Source organism: Triplophysa dalaica, chromosome 10, assembly GCF_015846415.1.
Source record: "Triplophysa dalaica isolate WHDGS20190420 chromosome 10, ASM1584641v1, whole genome shotgun sequence".
NCBI classification, from domain to species: Eukaryota; Metazoa; Chordata; class Actinopteri; order Cypriniformes; family Nemacheilidae; genus Triplophysa; species Triplophysa dalaica.
The window spans coordinates 14,430,405-14,450,887 of NC_079551.1; the positions used below are offsets into that span (position 1 = coordinate 14,430,405).

General features: G+C 38.4%; 1 long non-coding RNA gene across 2 annotated transcripts; it reads left to right on the forward strand.

The window, feature by feature from the left end:
• The first annotated feature begins 708 nt into the window (after positions 1 to 708).
• Positions 709 to 18,742, forward strand: LOC130430813 (uncharacterized). 2 transcript variants are annotated; one of them, XR_008907938.1, is made up of 10 exons: positions 709 to 915; positions 2,292 to 2,380; positions 2,485 to 2,537; positions 2,770 to 2,910; positions 3,010 to 3,101; positions 10,609 to 10,661; positions 10,922 to 11,268; positions 18,008 to 18,079; positions 18,340 to 18,452; positions 18,581 to 18,742. It is a non-coding gene; the product is annotated as an uncharacterized LOC130430813 (long non-coding RNA). The 2 variants fall into 2 exon arrangements; XR_008907936.1 differs by having other exon boundaries at positions 18,008 to 18,452.
• Positions 18,743 to 20,483: the final 1,741 nt, after the last annotated feature.

The following is a 20,483-nucleotide window of genomic DNA, read 5'->3' on the forward strand; positions in this document are numbered from 1 at the left end:
GCGAAGGAGTTTCTCGTGCTGGATCAGATGCTGCTGGGGGCAGCGGGTGGAAACTGCAAAGATGCCTTTTTAAAGCAGCTTTATTTATGTAGGTCTGTGGACACTGACAGCAGTGAAAATGCTTGGCCTTTTGGCCACAGCCAAGGCCACAGCTGTATATAACATCATCTAAAGCAAAATTGAAAATAGCCATATTAGTAGAAGTACAAAAAAATGTAATACACATTTATAAGATATGCATATACACTCACCTCCATATTTAGTTGCTCTTATTTTATGACCTGCTATATGGGCCACTATTTGATGATACTGTCTGGGTTTACATATTTGAGATATGCAGAAGGGGCATGTGAATAAATTAGTATCTGCAAGGTAGCGTTGTGGTTGAGGCTCTTGTCCTCTCCGCTGAATTGTGATGTGCTGAATAGACAACAAATTCATCCATTTTAATTAAAAAAAGTTTCCTCCTCTGTACATAATCATTTTACATTTTATCATTCATCCATTATGGTAGTCTATAAGGTTTGACGTATTCAAGTATTAGGAACCGCCCACTCAAGCTTTAGCAAACCAGGCAGAGAGGTTGTAAAACGCCCCCAAATTGAGGAACGCCTTTTGTTGCTCTGCAGAGACCTCATTCTCCTCTAATTGGGAAGACGAGAGCATAAGCCCCGCCCCTCTTGATAAAGTACGAGTGTTAGCGGAACAGGTAGAATATATGAGCACCGCAGTTTAAATCATCTAACAATAGATTCACGAAACAAGTGGAAAACTCGAGAAATAAAACTGCTTTTAATGAAGACTGTGAGAAAGTTAAACTTTATAAACCGCGTTATGAGACGAGATGATGAGAGACTGAATCTTTACCTCAGAGGAACATTTATTTCTTTGTTCTTTCATTTAAATTTCTCCTCGGTGAGTATCACTGTTTTTATGATAATTGTGTTTATTAAAATCCAATGTTGAAATTTACTATTTAACGGGTATTGAACAGAAACCGATTTAAATTCAATGTATGATGTAAAATGCGGTTCGAAAATGCTTTGTTTGAGTTTAATAATGTATAAAGTGATGTTTGGAGGTTTCAGAGAATTATATCTCAATACAGTATAGTGAGATGTGCTAATATGTGCTGTGGGGTATCCACCATGTGACGCTAGCTTTGCTAGCTCTGTGCATAGACTCCATTGTAAAATCAAATTGGCGATTAGCACGTTTGTTATATGTGTGCTAGTAACGTTAAATTGCGCATGTTTGAAATGTTGTGAATTTCTAAACATTCTTGATTTAAACTTATTTCACATAATAACAGTAAAAATATTTATATAAATTATAAACGATGCCCAGATAGACAAAATAAGTGACTTTTACGTAACGTCAACGTACAATTTTAATCAAATTTATGTCGTGGCGACGTAATCTTGTGACGTAATCTGCCGGTCTTGGTCACGTCGTGACAACGTAAAGGATATAAATTTTTTTATTATTTTAATATTTTATCTAATATTATTTGGGCGGACATGCAGCAAAACCAATCAGAGAGTCTAAACCAATCAGAGAGTCTAAACCAATCAGAGATAGTGAAGAGCGGTCCCCCCTCTGATTGGCTGTGGTCCTGATATTCCTGCACGTGTGTGTACCAGAGGTCACATTAACCCAAAATTCTGTGACATTGACAGAATGTTTGTTAGTTTCCTTGTGTAGTGATGATGACAGATCTCTTGTTCTTTAAGTGTGCCCTGAACCATTTACCTTACTTTCCTTTTGTTCAAACGGTTTTGTTCAGTATTTTTATAGACTTCAACATTACGAAATGTCATTTATATTAAATTATTATACGAGTAAATCTCTTACCACTATAAAGTGACTTTAACTTGTGATACTGGACTGTTGTGCTTTTATTTTCATCACTTAACTTTAAACTCGTTTTTCTCCAAATCCGTTACTGAACATCTTAGCGCTTCAGCCGACCTCAGCCATAACTTTAGTGAAATCAACCATTTTACTAATAAAAAAATGAATTGTATTTCAAACTCTATATTGGACTTAAAAATGTGTCCAAATATTAGCCTTTGAACATTCACTGCATTTATTGATGAAAGTCCTGTTTGTTCCCGAAAGTCAATTTTTTAAATAATCAAATATATTGATTTGTGTGTTGGAGAAAGAAGTAAACTCCACTTCTAAATGTTACTATGGTTGATATGGGATTTTCATATAGCTGAATTGTATTTCAAAAAATGTCCGTCTATTATAATGATGACATCATCTCATGTCTCTTTGTGTTTAAGACCGTTCTCCAGACGTGGACAACTATTCTGAAGACAATGACAGTTATTCTTCAGAGCAGGAGGTCAGTGATGATGCCGTTCAGGGTCAGGTCAGCACTTCTCATTATGTCAATCATCACAACAAAAATCCACTGCAGTTTATTATTGTATTGTATGTTTCTGTCAGAATAAATACTGTCTTGTGTGTTAACAGTGGATATGAACAGAAGTTCAGATGCGTCTACAGCGCTTCACTCTGCAGCTGTTGTAAGTATAAATGTGACTATTACACTTTACTAATAGTACAGAAACACAACATATAGATATAAATGACACAATGATGATGATCACTGAACTGAATCCACTGTACTGTGACTCTCTGTCACACATCAGTTCACATGTGTTATCGGTAGCTTGTTTCTGATGTGTCTAAGTGGTCGTTGTCATGGCTACATGTTTGTTTCTTTGGCTGTGTGCTAGTGTTTATTTGTGTGTGCAGGAGCAGACGGAGGAGAAGACAATGTGTCACATGTGACGGGGATGTGAATGCAGACAAACCAGCAGCAACCATCGGCAAACTCTGCAAGGCCGAGTCTCCGACTCTCATGTCGTGGAGACGCTGTGTGTTTCGTTAAAAAAAGTAAGACCCTTTGTTTAGCCCGGCTAAATTGAGACAACTGAAAACGAATGGTTCAATTATATTTACAACACTGTTCAAGTTTGTGCGGCTCATTTCCAGACGACTGCTTCACGAACGCTTTGGTTAAAAGTGGGGCTATTCCAACCATTAAAACTTTACAAGGACAGTCTGGAGCTTCCGATTTGCAGCCTGTAAGTATATTTTCATTGTAAAACACTTTGTTACGGACTAACGTCAGTTGACTTTGTCGTATGTTTGTGATCTGAAAATGCAGACGTGCGCGTGAAAAAAGACAACCTGAGTCCTAATAATGAGTAATAATGTTCCACTAGAGGCAACAAATGTTGTGTTTATATTGTCTTTTATTAAGTATTTATTTAGGGTTTAGTGTTTATTGTCTTTGTTGAGTTGCAATGAGATGTGGCCTAACACTTGTTGATCAAGAAGGGCAAAAGCGCTCGCGTCATTTTATTATGTTGCTCGGGTTGTTTTATAATGTAACCATTCCCTGCTGTAGTGTGAGCTTTTTAACATCGTATATAAAACAGGGTGTCCGCGGATCCTTAAAATGTCTTAAAAAGTCTTAAATTCCATAATGTCAAAACAAGGCATTAATTAGCATTACAGTTTTTCTCAAATGCTTTGGCTCATTTCTAGAAACAGAAACTACATTCTCAAAATTCTAAGATCTTTTGGCAAAACATTCTAACAGTTCAGCACAACACTATAGCTCACTTGCAAAAGCTAATATCTCTCCCAAAACTTTTCACTCATGCCTCAAAACTTAATTCCTTTCCCAAATAAAGAGTCATTGCCACGAAAATGACAAAGATCCTTCTCAAATGCTTTGGCTCATTTCTTGAAACAGACCGGACGCTCTCAACACTCTTGCTGCTTTTGCCAAAATAACGTGGAAATAAAATAACGTGACCTGCAAAAACTCTCTAAAACTCTCTTAAACTCGTCCACATCACCACTTATATTCTCTCTTGCGCTGCAACGAGGGAAGAAACGGCTTGCATGTCTCAACCGTCCCCTACACTGATCTCCTGTAATATCCTCACACGCAGTGTCCATTGCATGGAGGAGTGACCTCTGATCTTGAGCCCGATGCTCATACACTCTCTACCTCCAAGCGGAGAAAAAGGAACATTAGGCTGCACTCGGTGACCTACCTCTGCCATTGTGAGGTCACGGTCGATGATATGGTCTATAATTGTGGACCGAATTTCATCTGGGACAGCATGGTGTCTTGGTGCTCCCCTGCCTCTTCCCCCTATTCCACCACCAAGCACCCTTGCTCCTCTTCTTCCTCGAGCACGCATTTGCCCTTGTTCATTTACTTGGCCAGGTGCCTCCATGTCCAGAAATTATACTGGTCCTGCACGGTCAAGCTCTTACAGTTTTTCTCAATTGCTTTGGCACATTTTTCGCAACAGTCTTAACATTCTCTAAACTGTGAGTGCAAATGTCACAACTGTTTAATGGAACCTTAGAACTTTATTGCATGTGTGCAAAATGAAGTTTCTCACCCAAAACATTTAATTCATGCTTCAAAACCTAGTTATCTTGTCAGTAATTTGGCCAAGGCCACCAAAATATAAAGTACTTTTGTCATCGTGTGAGCCACACTGGTCAAAATGTTTAGTTGTTTTTTCACCATGACCGTCACCCATGGAAATAAAGGTTTCATAAAAAAAAAAATTGAGAAGAGTCAATGGTACACAGAAAAAAAAGTAAATGAACATTTTGATTTATTCAGTACATTTATGTTTGTGTGTGTATTACATGTAAACTGAAATCTTGCTTGTCCAATTGCTGTACATTTCATATTTCTAATGGTATGTTACAACAAAAATACAATAGTAAATAACTACAAAATAACCTCCATGAAAAACTAACTATTCTTCTTGGACATCCTGTCGCTCTTGTTGGTCAGGCCAAAGATTTTCATCAACATCACATCTTATGTTTTCCATTGTCATGCACCGGGGAAAAAATCTCCTTGAATGCCGCACCCATCCCCTGCAATGATCAGCTGTGATGTCCTCACATGCAGCATTCATGGCATCCAACAGAGACATCTGATCTTGTGGTCTATGATAGGGCTGCACGATTTGAAGAAAAAATATATTTGTGATTTTTCTGACCAAAATTGCGATTTAAAATGCAATTTGACTACTATTTAAAATAAAAAGAGCTAGGTTTGTTGTTTTAACAGCATGCATCAAAGAAAGACATGCAAACATGTCATGACAAATTAAGAGAATAACAACAGTATTTTAAATAGTTAAACTAACAAGTATAAACTAGGGATGGGCATTTAAGGCAAAAATAATATTAGAAGATCGATGAGAACTATTCGAAGATTATTCAAAATTCGCACCCCTCCCCCATATGGACGCAATTACAGAATTGCACGCACATAAACGGAGAGAGAGAGACCACTTTAAATCTGTGACGACACACTGCTTTATTTATTATGGAATAGGCAATCTTACATCAAGCTAAACATTAAGATAACGCGTTGAAACATTAATATATTAACAACCGAAAGACAGCACTTATTAACAGTACGTCGATCAGCTTCAACCGCTCATAATGCTACGACATTTCATTGTAAAATATGAGTATGCACATTTATACCAACAAAAAAACAGCATGGTGATTGATCAAGGAAAATATAATAAAGGCATAAATATTTTAGACCAGACATGCGATAAAACGTATTAACCGTATGACGGCATTTATTTACAGTCCGGAACGATTTAATGAATTAACAGCTCAAAAGGCTTCAGTTTTTATTGTCATGAAAAAGTTTCTCCAGACTGGCAGTGATCGTTTTTCTAGACTAACAGTAAACTCGGGCTGTACACATTTTTAAAGCCCTCTCCTTCGACAAAGCTGATCGGAAGCGAATCCTTAGCAATCATTTTAGTAATTAAAGCCGTTATTTGCTCCGCCCATCTGGCATCCAAATCGGTTGGCCTTGCATTCGTCATAGAATAGTCTGTGATACCTCTGCAGGTGTTGATAGAGATTGGTTGTGTTGCCTCGCGAGGTCGACACAGACTTTCGGCATGTTTTACAAAGCACTTGCTTTGGAAGAACATCATATATGAGTTTGAAATCCAAAATAGTTCCAAACATAAGCGTTGCTTGTTCTTTTAGGTATCAAGTAGTTTGCTGCTGCAGGACTTTGCGCTTCAGCAGACATAACATTACTTTGTTGCGTATTTTTTTACTGCTGCTCCCTTTCGCGCTCATCTTTTCCAAATGACGTTCTTTGCTAATTCAAAAGCATGTACAGCGTTAAAATGTCCCCTATTGGTTAAACGTAAAATTGCAGAAGGAAACTGTGAAATACTACGTAGGTGTATTTTATCATATTTAAAGCCCTTAATCGAAATAATCGCAGCTTTTGCGATTTGAACATCGCATCCCTTCAAATTGCGATTTCGGTTTAAAAATGATTAATCGTGCAGGCCTAGTCTGTGATCATATACTTTCCACCTCCAAGCAGAAAAAAACTCTTCTATTGGGTTTAGGAATGGAGAGTATGGTGGAAGCAACTCCACTGTTATCCTTTCATGTGCAGCAAACCACTCCCTAACAATGTTGGTTCGGTGGAAGCATAATTACAACATAATTAGGCCAATGTGGTCTCACTAAACCTCTTTCTTGTTCTGGAATCAGGTCCGTGTAAAGTGTGTCTAGGAAGGCCAGGAGCAGTTGGGTTTTATAGGGTCCATATAGGGTTATAGTATATGTGTGGAATGTGCGTGCTCACTCCATTCTCTGAAATGGCAGCACACATTGTAATATTGGCCCCACATTGGCCTGGGGTGTCAGTTGTGGCTCGGTGTCCAGTGAGATTGCGACCACGTCTCCGCCCTTTGGACAGATTGAACCCGGCCTCGTCCACAAAAACAAGAATATGGGTTGTTTCATGTCCTTCTAACTCCATGATTCTCTACGAAGAAACACAGAAACAAAATAAAGTGAATTTTTTATTCTAGAGTTCAGTAAATGTTTTCTCTTACAGTATTATGGGTTTCTAAAACTTTACAGTAATAACATAATACAGGCATCTTAGAAGTACAGTAAAACTCATTACGTAAGTGCACACCAATAGTTTACCTGGACATACTGGTACCGCAGCTCCTTTACTCTTTCAGTATTCCTCTCAAATGGCACCTTGTAGAGTTGTTTCATAGACATTTGATGTCTTTTCAAAACTCTGGTGGAAATGCTGACAGAATCTATGTTTGCGAAGACATAATTGTCATTTATGTTTGCACTTTGGATCTCTATTAGCCTGATGGAATTGTTGGCTATGACCATGTTGCAAATGTCTTGTTCTTGCTGATGGTTAAATACAAGGTTGTTGAGCAGTTCTATAGAATGTACAGATAGACTTGCATTTACAATTACAATATTGTTTTTTATAAAAATGCTTTACATAAAACAAACACAAAAATACATATTTACCTGTTTTCCCTACGAAAGGTTTGCACAATTGATGACACTGTGGACCTATTTACATTAGGCTGCACTCTTCGACCACCCACTTCCATTGTAAAACCAGATTTATGACATGATCCACAAGTGTGGCTCTGATTTCGTCAGAGACTCTGACTCTTCTATTTCCACCTCTTCCTCTGTTATGTCATCCTCTAACACCATCACCACGTATTCTTACACGTCTTCCAATTGGTCTTCTACGAGCATGTTGCTGCAGTTCAGGGTTGTGGAAATCCTCCATGGTCAAGAAATGGTATTGATTGTGCTGTGGGCAATCTACTTTTTACTGTATATGCTCCCAAACTTCATTGGTTAAATGGATGATTGGTTGATTCAAATTGTATTGCAATTCGAGGTAATTTGCCTATGTAGCAGACATTACAAACAATATCAATGTCAGATAGTTATGCAATTTACATGCGTGTATACCAGTTTTTGAGAAGTGAATGGATTGTTTTGAATGTGATGGCGTACACGATGAAAAATGATTGAGAAGTTGTGAGGAGTTTGACAGTTTAAGTGAGAATTGACTCATCAGTTTTGATCAACAAGCCCTATGCAATTATTTGTTGTGCAAACTGCAGACGATTGTACTTAATGTTTGCACACATGTGCCAAAGCATTTGCAATTTGCTCAAATAAATAAGAAATTCCAATCTGATGTGAAAAATAAGCTAATTGTTCGGGGATCTGATCTTATTGTTTTGGAAAATACAATTTTCATTTGAGAATTGAGCCAAAGCAATTGAGAAAAACTGTAACATGCATGTTTGGCAGCATTCACAGTCATGGACAGCACCTGTTGGTTAACAAAACTTACTGTTTGATTGGTCATCTGAGATGTGTGAAACTCTTGCTTCATTAGTCAAGTTCAACTTTCACATGACTGTCAATTTCTGTAATCAATCAAATTTTCCAAGGGATTCATATATGGTATTCATGGTATTATGTTCTTGACTAATTTTGACAATTGAACAGACTTATATGCATGTGATGACTTATACAATGAAATGACGCTGACACGCTTTGGAGTGAACAACCATTAGACTGAGAATCAACAATGTTTAGATCAACAAGATCTAATCACTTGGAAATTGTGCTAAATGTAGGCTACCTGTACTTAATCATTTCAAAGATGTACTGAGACATTCACACATTAACTTAGACATTTGCAATTTGATGAAACTAATGAGAAATTCAATTCTGTTTCGAACAATTGACATGTGGTTTAGTAGGTTTGTCCATGTTGTTTTGAGAATGTAATTTCTGTTTCTAGAAATGAGCCGAATCAATGGAGAAAAACTGTAAAATGTGTTAACTCCATGTTTCCAAGGTCTTAGAAATGCAATCGAACCAACAACCTTAAGATTTTATTTTAGAAATCATGTAGGTCTCTGTTTATCGGGCAGAACAAAATCGCTGGAACCAACCAACAGATAACATGTTCGGGGGGTGGGTGTTTGTTGGACTGGATATGTGCAAATTTGTTGCAATGAAATTGGTCTTAAATATCATTCTGCACTATTGAAAAGGTCTTAAATCTAAAACCCTGATAAAAGGTAATACAGTTAGCTATAGTTTTTACCTATTTAACCTAATATAAAAAAATAAAAACTTGACAATCCTTTACATCCTGCAGAAGTTACGGTGGCAAAGTTGATGTATCAGCTTGATCATCTTCATTTTCTGTATCAGATTCGACCTTGAATTCATATGAGGAAGTACCGATCACATTTTATCACCTGTCAGTACAATTGCTTGTGAACATTATGTTCCGAATAAATAGGAGGCGTTACATTTCCGTCAAACGCTTGCAGTATTCTACCAATCACTACACACTGGTTGATCACAAAACTAAATACCTTTATAAGGTTTATTTTTAGTATGGGAATTTTGACATTATTTTGTGTTTATTTGTCCGTTTCAGTATAAGAAGGGGTGAAAGAGAACTTTCAAGTTTAGTATTTTGTGCTCTGACTCTCTGGGCACGTGCATCTCTACAACCTGTGACACCTGAAGGCTTTTAGTTATTATTCTTCATGAAAGCTGATTTGATGCACGTTTGGCTTCTATCAATATAAACTGACAAATAAATAGCATTTATCGTGATGTATAACATTTTGTTTGCTTTGCAGTATTGTTGGAGAGCTTTATACAATAGTTCAGTGCTTAAAGTTTAAACACATGAGAATTATGTCTATGGGTGCGGAAGCACTTATAGATAAGTGAAAGACGGGACACGAAAATGAGTGACTGAATGCGCCGCATACACAATATAACATTTCTGAGCATTAATTTTATAATATGCAAAGATTATTTAGGCTATTGATCAGTTGGGCAGTCGCTCTAAAATGTGACCATTTAGTCTAAAGCCCTGTAGATGCTAAAATACAAATACGCACACACAGGCGTTATTATTCTGCTGCTGTTCATTTCATTTGATTTCAGTGAGTTTTGAGCTTTATTTAAAATGTCATGATTAACGCCTCAGTAACGAACTACACTAGTCATCATTTGAAGTGGATCAAAAAAGTTAATCAATATTGTCCTAAGACAAGAACAAGTATTGTTCAAAATTCATGTATAAACACTTAGGTATAATCAATGTTGTCATCAATGGGATTTCATTCCTCATCACTTTTAATGATGCCCAGATATGATTATTTCTCACATGGTGTGAATTGACTTGTCACACATTTAAGTGTCAGCAGATGAATAATCTCTGTACTGTAAACCAAGCATGAATTGCATGCTTTAACAAATGCCTGAAACAATTCATGAATAAAAAACAACAAATGAAGCAAAAGCCTTAAATGATAACCAGTTCCCAATTTTGGACACCTGTGACAGGTCAATTGGTACCTAGTGACAAAGAATCATGTCTGGTGACCATCAAAAGCCATTAAGGATGACATTTCTTTAATGAGAACATAGACTTATAACGGACTTTCATGTTATGCACGAATTGTTAAAGAAACACATTTTGAATTTAGAACAACTTTGATGAAAGGTTTTGATCCACTTCAAACGTTGACTAGTATACATTATCCATAATTCTGTCATCAGTCCTTTTATAGTCTGGATATTTCCCAATAATAATTTTATATTTGTTGTCACTGGTTATTGTCTACAGTTAATTAGATATTTTCACATATTTGTGTAATGTATTTGCAGTGGATAAGAACAGATATTCAGATGAGTCTACAGCGCTTCACTCTACAGCTGTTGTAAGTCCACATTTTTAATTATGACACATGTATAAATTTGACTTACTAATACGTTACTAATAGTACAGAAACACAACATATAGATATAAATGACACAATGATGATGATCACTGAACTGAATCCACTGTACTGTGACTCTCTGTCACACATCAGTTCACATGTGTTATCGGTAGCTTTTTTTCTGATGTGTCTAAGTGGTCTTCGTCACAGCTACATGTCGGTTTCTGTGGCTGTGTGCTAGTGTTTATTTGTGTGTGCAGGAGCAGACGGAGGAGGAGACAATGTGTCACATTTGACAGAAATGTGAACGCAGACAAATCAACAGCAAACATCGGCAAACTCTGCAAGGCCGATTCTCAGACTCTCATGTCGTGGAGACGCTGTGTCTTTCGTTGCAAAAAGAAAGACTCTTTGTTTGCCCAGCCAAAATAACACAACTGAAAAGGAATGGTTCAATTTTATTTGTTCCAGAAAAGTACAAACCGAATGTTCAAGTTTGTGCAGCTCATTTCCAGACGACTGCTTCACGAACGCTTTGGTTAAAAGTGGGGCTATTCCAACCATAAATACTTTACAAGGACAGTCTGGAGCTTCCGGTTTGCAGCCTGTAAGTATATTTTCACTGTAAAACACTTTGTTACGGACTAACGTGAGTTGACTTTGTCATATGTTTGTGATCTGCAAATGCAGACATGCGCGCAACGTGAAAAAAGACAACATGAGTCCTAATAATGAGTAATAATGTTCCACTAGAGGCAACAAATGTCATGTTTATATTGTCTATTTATTTAGGGTTTAGGGTTTATTGTCTTTGTTGAGTTGCGATGAGATGTGGCCTAACACTGGTTGATCAAGAAGGGCAAAAGCGCTCGCGTAATTTTATTATGTTGCTCGCGTTGTTTTATAATGTAACCATTCCCTGCTGTAGTGTGAGCTTTTTAACATCGTATATAAAACAGGGTGTCCGCGGATCCTTAAAATGTCTTAAAAAGTCTTAAATTCCATAATGTCAAAACAAGGCATTAATTAGCATTACAGTTTTTCTCAAATGCTTTGGCTCATTTCTTGAAACAGAAACTATAATATAAATACACAAATAAAAAACAATTCAAACTATATGCAGCCTAGAGTGCTGTAAATAAAGCTGGAGTTTCACAACTAACAGCTATTCACTCGTCGCTGTCCTCACCCTCCCGCTCCTGGGCATCATCCTCACCCTCCTGTCCATCATCCTCACCCTCCCGCTCCTGGGCATCATCCTCATCCTCCTGTCCATCATCCTCACACTCCTGTCCATCATCCTCACCCTCATGTCCATCATCCTCACCCTCCTGTCCCATCATCCTCACCCTCATGTCCATCATCCTCACCCTCATGTCCATCATCCTCACCCTCATGTCCATCATCCTCACCCTCCTGTCCATCCACACGCTGCTGTCTGTCTGGCCACAGATTCTCGTCCACATCACAGCGTATATTCTCTCTACATTGATCTCCTGTAATATCCTAACACTCAGTGTCCATTGCATGGAGCAGTGACCTCTGATCTTGAGCCTGATGCTCATACACTCTCCACCTCCAAGCGGAGAAAAACTCATAGCATTGAGGAAAGGAGAGTAAGGTGGTAGGAACACCATGACCATCCTTGGATGAGTAGTGAACCAGGCCCTGATGAGCGGGCCTCGGTGGAAATTCACATTGTTCCATACAATGACATATTGAGGCATGTGAGGCCCTACGGGACCTCTCTCATTTTCAGGGATCAAATCAATATGAAGGCGGTCCAAGAAGACGAGGAGCTTCTTTGTATTGTATTGGCCAAGACTGGGGATGTGAGTGGCCACACCATTCTCAGATATGGCAGCACACATAGTTATATTGCCCCCTCGCTGGCCTGGGACATCCACCGTGGCCCGTTGGCCAATAATATTACGGCAACGTCTTCGGCCCTTGGCCAGGTTGAAGCCAGCTTCATCCACAAACACGAGGGTGTGTTGGGTCTCCATTCCTTCCAATGCCATTATTCTCTACAATAGCGTAAAAAAACCCCATCAAATCAGTCATACAGAAGAGTCATACAGTACAGTTACAGACAATTACATAGGAACTAATTGCAGCTCTTTGACCCTTTTTCTTATTGTTTGTTATTTTCTTCAAAATCAGGATAATGATGATAATTTCATCATACAGTAAACTGCAGTTTTTAGGGGAATTGTGGAAGTCAGATAAATCAAATACTTTCATACCTGGATACACAAATCAGGTTAAGTGGGTACTGAAGCAAAACAAGTTTGGGAACCACTGCTTTATTGTAAAAAGGTTATAATGATGGACAACCAGTAACTGACTTACTTGTACATACTGGTACCACAGCTCTTTCAGAGTCAGAGTTTCTCTCAAATGGTACCCTGTAAATTTCCTTCATTGTCATCTGATGCTTCTTCAATATCCGGTCTATCGTGGAGATGCTTATAGAGTTGACATTTTGGAATAAGGCATTGTCTTGTATGATTGCAGCGCGGAACTGTCTCAATGTGATGGCATTGTTTGTTATGACCATGTTACAGATCTCTTGTTATTGGTGTTCATCGAGAAGTTTTCCTCTGCCACCAGTGCAAGGTTGTCTTGTAATCCTAGACATAGAATTCAAAGGACAACACTCAATTCGTAATGTATACCTTATGTTTTCCTTACAGAATGAGTTACCTATGTTATTGTATTGTTGTTTTGCTTACAGTAACTTAACCACAATCATAATGCATCACTGCACAGTGACTGGAATACTACTGTAAACTGCATCATCAATACAGTACAGGGTTCCTCAATTAGTTTTCACTAAGGGCCAAATTCTACCAACAATAGAAAGTCAAGGGCCACCAGTTATAATCTGATGACTACAATGTTTGTTCTGCGATTATTATTGTTGTTATTATTATTCAATTTACTGTTAATTTGTAATCACTGTGTGATCAAAACTGAGGAAATAGAACTAATAAAAGATTTTGTATAATCACTGTAGTAGAGTAGGCGGGGCGAGACCGTGGTTCGAGGCCGGTGTGCGCACAGCTGGCGCTAATTCACAATTACTCACCGGACTCGAACCACGGTCTCGCCCCGCCTACTCTACTACAATCACAAAAAAAAAAAAATTATTAGTTCTATTTTCTCAGTTTAGATCACACAGTTACATTATATTACATAAACATTACTTTGTATGGCTAAAAAACATTATGTTGCAGAATCAAAAAAATCTGGATCCTGTTTTCCATCCATATCAAGACGTTCTGTTCATCTCCACACTGGATCTCTTTCCTTCGCTTTCCGAAAAAAGGAGAATAAATTATTAGACCTATCAGCATTAATATTTTTATTGTTCTTACAATTTTTGGTGATCAAAATGACATAGTATTACTGATGTCTACTCACCATTCAATGAGAGAAGTGACAGCGACCAGCTGAAGCAATGCCTCTGATGTTGGGGCAATATTCTGTTGTTGCAATCCTGAGACACTGATCAAGATGTGTACTGGATAATCTGTTTCTATCCTGGTTCTTGATGTTATTCATTATAGAAAATGACGACTCGCAGATGTAGGTGGAGGGAAACATTGAAAGTAGAAACATTGCAATGACTCTGCTGTTCTTGAATTTATCTTGAGAAACAATTTTGGTCCAAAAGTCATTCACATTAGACGCCTTGTGTTGCTCTCTGAGTAAATCAGACTTTGACATTTCCAAAATCTCCAGCTGCAAAGATGTTTCATCTACGCATGGGATCAAGCTTTTAGCCTCAGCAGTCCACTGTCCATCTTGCTGGAACTGAGAATGGATGTCTTAGGAAGAGAAGTAGTTCACTCGACAAGTTAAAGCTCTCAAATCGCTCCTTGAAATGATCTGCCAGTCTCGTGACGAAGTCGCGCATTAGCGGGTCTTCTCGCATATGCCGTTTCTCGCAATGCTGTTGCAAATGTGGAAAGTGTAGCTTTCTTCCTTGAAGATCCCGTTCAAATAGAGTCAGTTGTAAGCGGAAAGCTTCAACAGCTTTGTGCATGTCTGCAATAGTGTGGTTCTTGCCTTGCAATTGCAAATTAAGCTGATTTAGATGAGACATGATATCGCTCAAAAAACGCACGTATCCCATCTCTGTGCTGTCGTTCAAAACCTCAAAAAATTATCTGCTTTCTGACTTTGGATGCTACTTAAAAATGTACATAGTTCATTTTGTTAGTCACACACTCTCTCCAGCACACGACCTTTGCTTAGCCACCGGATATCGTTGTGCAGCAAAAGATTGCGCCGTTCTGCAGACATTTCCTCCAGTAAAGACGATGTTGCAGACTCGAGCTCTCGCGAATAAAGTTTACCAGCCTCGTCACAGTATCCATCGTCTCTTTAATTTTTACAGACAATTTGGCGCACAACACCGATTTATGAATTATGCAGTGAAATGCCACAAGTGTCGGGCTGACAGCAGCTAGTCTGCTTATCAGGCCTCTGTGATGTCCAACCATCGAGGGAGCCCCATCAGTAACGACAGACACAACTTTGCTCAAATCCAATTCATTCTTTTTAAAGAATTCTGTTAGTTCGTTAAAAAGTATTTCTACGGTTGTGCGCCCATGCATCAGCAGCAAACAAAGCAGCTCTTCGCTGAAATCCTTCCCATCAAAAAATCTGACAAACACAGACAACTGTTCAATGTCGGTTCGGTCGCAAGAGGAGTCTATTGCGAGAGATATGGCTTCTGCTTTCTTTATGTCGGATAATAGATTAAACAGGCACTCACCCGCCAATGCCTCCACTCTTCTTGTTGCCGTGCAATTAGATAACGGAACCTGCTGTAATAGCTCCGTGACCATTTTCTTTGTTTTCGCGTCGTGATTTAGAACTTCAAATCTGCTTCAAGTTCCCAAATTGATTTAAAAATCGAGATTCATTTTTTTTGTCCATACTGCACAGCCCTAGTCCACATCACAGCTCATATTCTCTCTTGCGATGCAACGAGGGAAGAAACGGCTTGCATGTCTCAACCGTCCCCTACACTGATCTCCTGTAATATCCTCACACGCAGTGTCCATTGCATGGAGGAGTGACCTCTGATCTTGAGCCCGATGCTCATACACTCTCTACCTCCAAGCGGAGAAAAAGGAACATTAGGCTGCACTCGGTGACCTACCTCTGCCATTGTGAGGTCACGGTCGATGACATGGTCTATAATTGTGGACCGAATTTTATCTGGGACAGCATGGTGTCTTGGTGCTCCCCTGCCTCTTCCCCCTTTTCCACCACCACGCACCCTTACTCCTCTTCCTCGAGCAGGCAGTTGCCCTTGTTCATTTACTTGGCCAGGTGCCTCCATGTTCAGAAATTACACTGGTCCTGCACGGTCAAGCTCTTAACATACATGTTTGGCAGCATTCACAGTCATGGACAGCACCTGACGGGTCATCTGAGATGTGTGAAAGTCTTCCTCCATTAGTCAAGTTCTACTTTCACCTGCTGTAATCAATCAAATTTTCCAAGGGATTCATATATGGTATTCATGGTATTTTGTTCTTGACTAATTTTGACAATTGAACACACTATTGTGCATGTGATGACTTATACAATGAAATGACGCTGACACGCTTTGTAGCGAACAACCATTAGACTGAGAATCAACAATCAGTTTAGATCAACAAGATCTAATCACTTGGAAATTGTGCTAAATGTAGGCTACATGTACTTAATCATTTCAAAGATGTACTGAGACATTCACACATTAACTTAGAAATTTGCAATTTGATGAAACTAACGAGAAATTCAATTCTGTTGTGAACAGTTGACATGTGGTTTAGTAGGTTTGTCCATGTTGTTTTGAGAATGTAATTTCTGTTTCTAGAAATGAGCCGAACCAATGGAGAAAAACTGTAGAATGTCTTAAATCCATGTTTCCAAGGTCTTAGAAATGCAATCGAACCAACAACCTAAAGATTTTATTTTCTTTTAGAAATCATGTACGTCTCTGTTTGTCACACAGAACAAAATAGCCGGAACCAACAGATAACATGTTCGGGGGGTGGGTGTTTGTTGGACTGGATATGTGCAAATCTATTGCCATGAAATTGGTCTTAAATATCATTCTGCACTATTGAAAAGGTCTTTAAAAGTCTTAAATCTAAAACCCTGATAAAAGGTTATACAGTTAGCTATAGTTTTTACCTATTTAACCTAATATAAAAAAATAAAAACTTGCCAATCCTTTACATCCTGCAGAGGTTACGGTGGCAAAGTTGATGTATCAGCTTGATCATCTTCATTTTCTGTATCAGATTCGACCTTGAATTCACATGAGGAAGTACCGATCACATTTTATCACCTGTCAGTACAATTGCTTGTGAACATTATGTTCCGAATAAATAGGAGGCGTTACATTTCCGTCAAACGCTTGCAGTATTCAACCAATCACTACACACTGGTTGATCCCAAAACTAAATACCTTTATAAGGTTTCTTTTTAGTATGGGAATTTTGACATTATTTTGTGTTTATTTGTCCGTTTCAGTATCAGAAGGGGTGAAGGAGAAATTTCAAGTTTAGTATTTTGTGCTCTGACTCTCTGGGCACGTGCATCTCTACAACCTGTGACACCTGAAGGCTTTTAGTTATTATTCTTCATGAAAGCTAATTTGATGCACGTTTGGCTTCTATCAATATAAACTGACAAATAAATAGCATTTATCGTGATGTATAACGTTTTGAATGCTTTGCAGTATTGTTAGAGAGCTTTATACAATAGTTCAGTGCTTAAAGTTTAAACACATGTTTCCTTCGTAAGTTTCACATTCATAGAATACACACAAACACATTTCGTTATGTTTCCTGTTTTTTTACCTTATCCGGGGAAATTCTTGTATTCTGCATATTTATTTCAGTTGCAAGATTGAGAGCTTCACTCGTCTGCTCTTTCGGTCCTTCACCTCTTACCTGCGAATTACGTCTTTAGGGCGGAAGCACTTATAGATAAGTGAAGGACGGGACACGAAAATGAGTGACTGAATGCGCCGCATACACAATATAACATTTCTGAGCATTTATTTTATAATATGCAAAGATTATTTAGGCTATTGATCAGTTGGGCTGCTGCTGCATTTCTGCTGCTGTTCATTTCATTAGATTTCAGTGAGTTTTGAGCTTTATTTAAAATGTCATGATTAACACCTCAGTGAGGAATTACATTATCCATAATTCTGTCATCAGTCCTTTTATTGTCAGGATATTTCCCAATAATAATTTTATATTTGTTGTCACTGGTTATTGTCTACAGTTAATTAGATATTTTCACATATTTGTGTAATGTGTGTGTAGGGTGGAGATGTGTTAACAGTGGATATGAACAGAAGTTCAGATGAGTCTATAGCACTGGACTCTACAGCTGTGGTACGTACACATTTTTGATTATGACACAAGTATACATTTGACTTACTAATATGTTACTAATAGTACAGAAACACAACATATAGATATAAATGACACAATGATGATGATCACTGAACTGAATCCACTGTACTGTGACTCTCTGTCACACATCAGTTCACATGTGTTATCGGTAGCTTTTTTTCTGATGTGTCTAAGTGGTCGTTGTCATGGCTACATGTCAGTTTCTGTGGCTGTGTGCTAGTGTTTATTTGTGAGTGCAGGAGCAGACGGCTGGGGGGGATGTCACATGTAACGGGGATGTGAACGCAGACAAATCAGCAGCAAACATCGGCAAACTCTGCAAGGCCGATTCTCAGACTCTCATGTCACTTAGGTAGCACGTCCATCCTTCAACTCCAATCCTCTTGTTATCATTCTATCTCTCCGAAAGCTGTTTCATCCAATAATAATCATAACTGTTTGATCAGAACTTTTCTATATTAAACATTCACATTCACTCAGGCGGCCTCTCGGAAGAAGAAGTTGAAGAGGAGACCACGACCCCGTCAGCAGCTGCGGCAGAAGCAACGCATATTTGCGGAGACATGCGGAGAACAGACTACTGACTATACCTCTTCTATAATTATTGAGGTTATTTTTACTGAAATAAAGAGTTTAATCTAACAGTGAACTTCGTGTATTCTTCTACTGAACACTTTTTTCACATGATAGATGAACATCTACGCAGTTGTTCACAGGAGTTATCATGGCTGGTATACAAAGTTTTGAACATTTTAATATGCTGCCTGTGAGTTGTGAAATTCTCTTGTTTAGTAGTTTTTTAATGTAGGCCACTTTTTCACTGACTGGGGATCAAGATCTTGTACAGACTGGGCCAGTCTGAGCTGATGGTTCCGGATGGTTTGTTGCTGGAGCATATTATCTTAATGGAGCATATATAAAACTTTATAAATCTTTTGTTCGTTCTGTATTTCATTCTTAAAAAAAACCTGTTTTGCTCATCATGCAAAAAAACATGAACGTGCATTATAATAATAATGTTAGATGATCGACATATTCCCATCCCCAACTAGAGATTACGCCAGCTACAGCTGCAGACCGACTGACCATCCCAGCTCCATCTAAGGCAATTCCACCAAAACAGTTTATTTCCACCATAGATGAAGGAAATGCAGCGGCTATGGACCAGGTCTAGAGTGTGTAACTGTACGGTTTTAACTGAACTACGGCTTATCCGCGGTGAAAAGCTAATGATTCTGTAGCAAATAGTAGCAAGGTGTGTAAGAAGAAGATATTATACACCGTGAGTCAAGAATTGTGATTTATTACCCTAATTTATGGCCCCCTGCTGTGTTTTATGATTATGACCCCTTGATCGTGCACCGTGTGTACATTTATGACCCTTTGTTGTTGATCATAAAAGATGTTTGTAATGCCAACTCAACTTTATTTATATAGCGCTTTTTACAATTTTCATTGTTACAAAGCAGCTGTACATGAGACACATTGAAAACAAGTATGAATTCTAAAGCAGCCCCCCGGCCAGGCAGATAGTGCAAAATAATATGCAAACGGTGGTGAGGAACCCAAAACTCCCATCGAGAAAAAAAACCTCAGGGGAACCCAGGCCCAACCAGGGGATTCCAGTTCCCCTCTGGCAAAAGCTGCTGCCTCTGCACAAGCTCAACAGTGCTTGCACAACAAGGCTAAATAAAAATTAAGGATTTAAGATTATCATTAACAATCTAATAGCATTTGAAATGTTGTAGGAAGAACAAAGTTGCCGCGTCCTTTATCCAGCTCTATCCTCTTAGCACTTGTCAGGTCACCGCTTTCCATTCTCAGCTCTGCCATCAGGTCTGGGCATGACCTGCATCCTGAGGTAACCTTGGAACAAAGAGACAAGACTGGCTGAGAGTAGCCTCGCTGTCACACACCCCTTCACAGCGGAAGAGATAAGGAATTGGTTTGAGAATGTTTGGTCAATGACCTCCTGTGAATGAAAGTAATAAAAAGTTAAAGAAACAAGAAGCACTGATGTTAAATAAAATAGATACAAAATTAAATAAGATAAAATAGTCAGGTTGAGTTTTTAAGCTTAAAAATAACTTTTTTAAAACATTATGAACTTTTTTTTCAGAATGAATGGTCTTTGACCATAATCTCTATGGATGAAATGACACAAAATTAGTTAAAGAATTAAGAAGAACTGATGATAGCTAAAATAGATGAATAGTGTTTAACTCAAATAAGATTAAATATTTTGCAGTCAGGTTTTAATTTTTTTTTAACTTGCCTGTTTTAAAGTGTGATGCATGCAGTCAGTTGTTAAAATTGAAGTCCCAACTATGTTCGAGGATTCTCTGTCCCCCTTCCTACACACACACACACACACACACACACA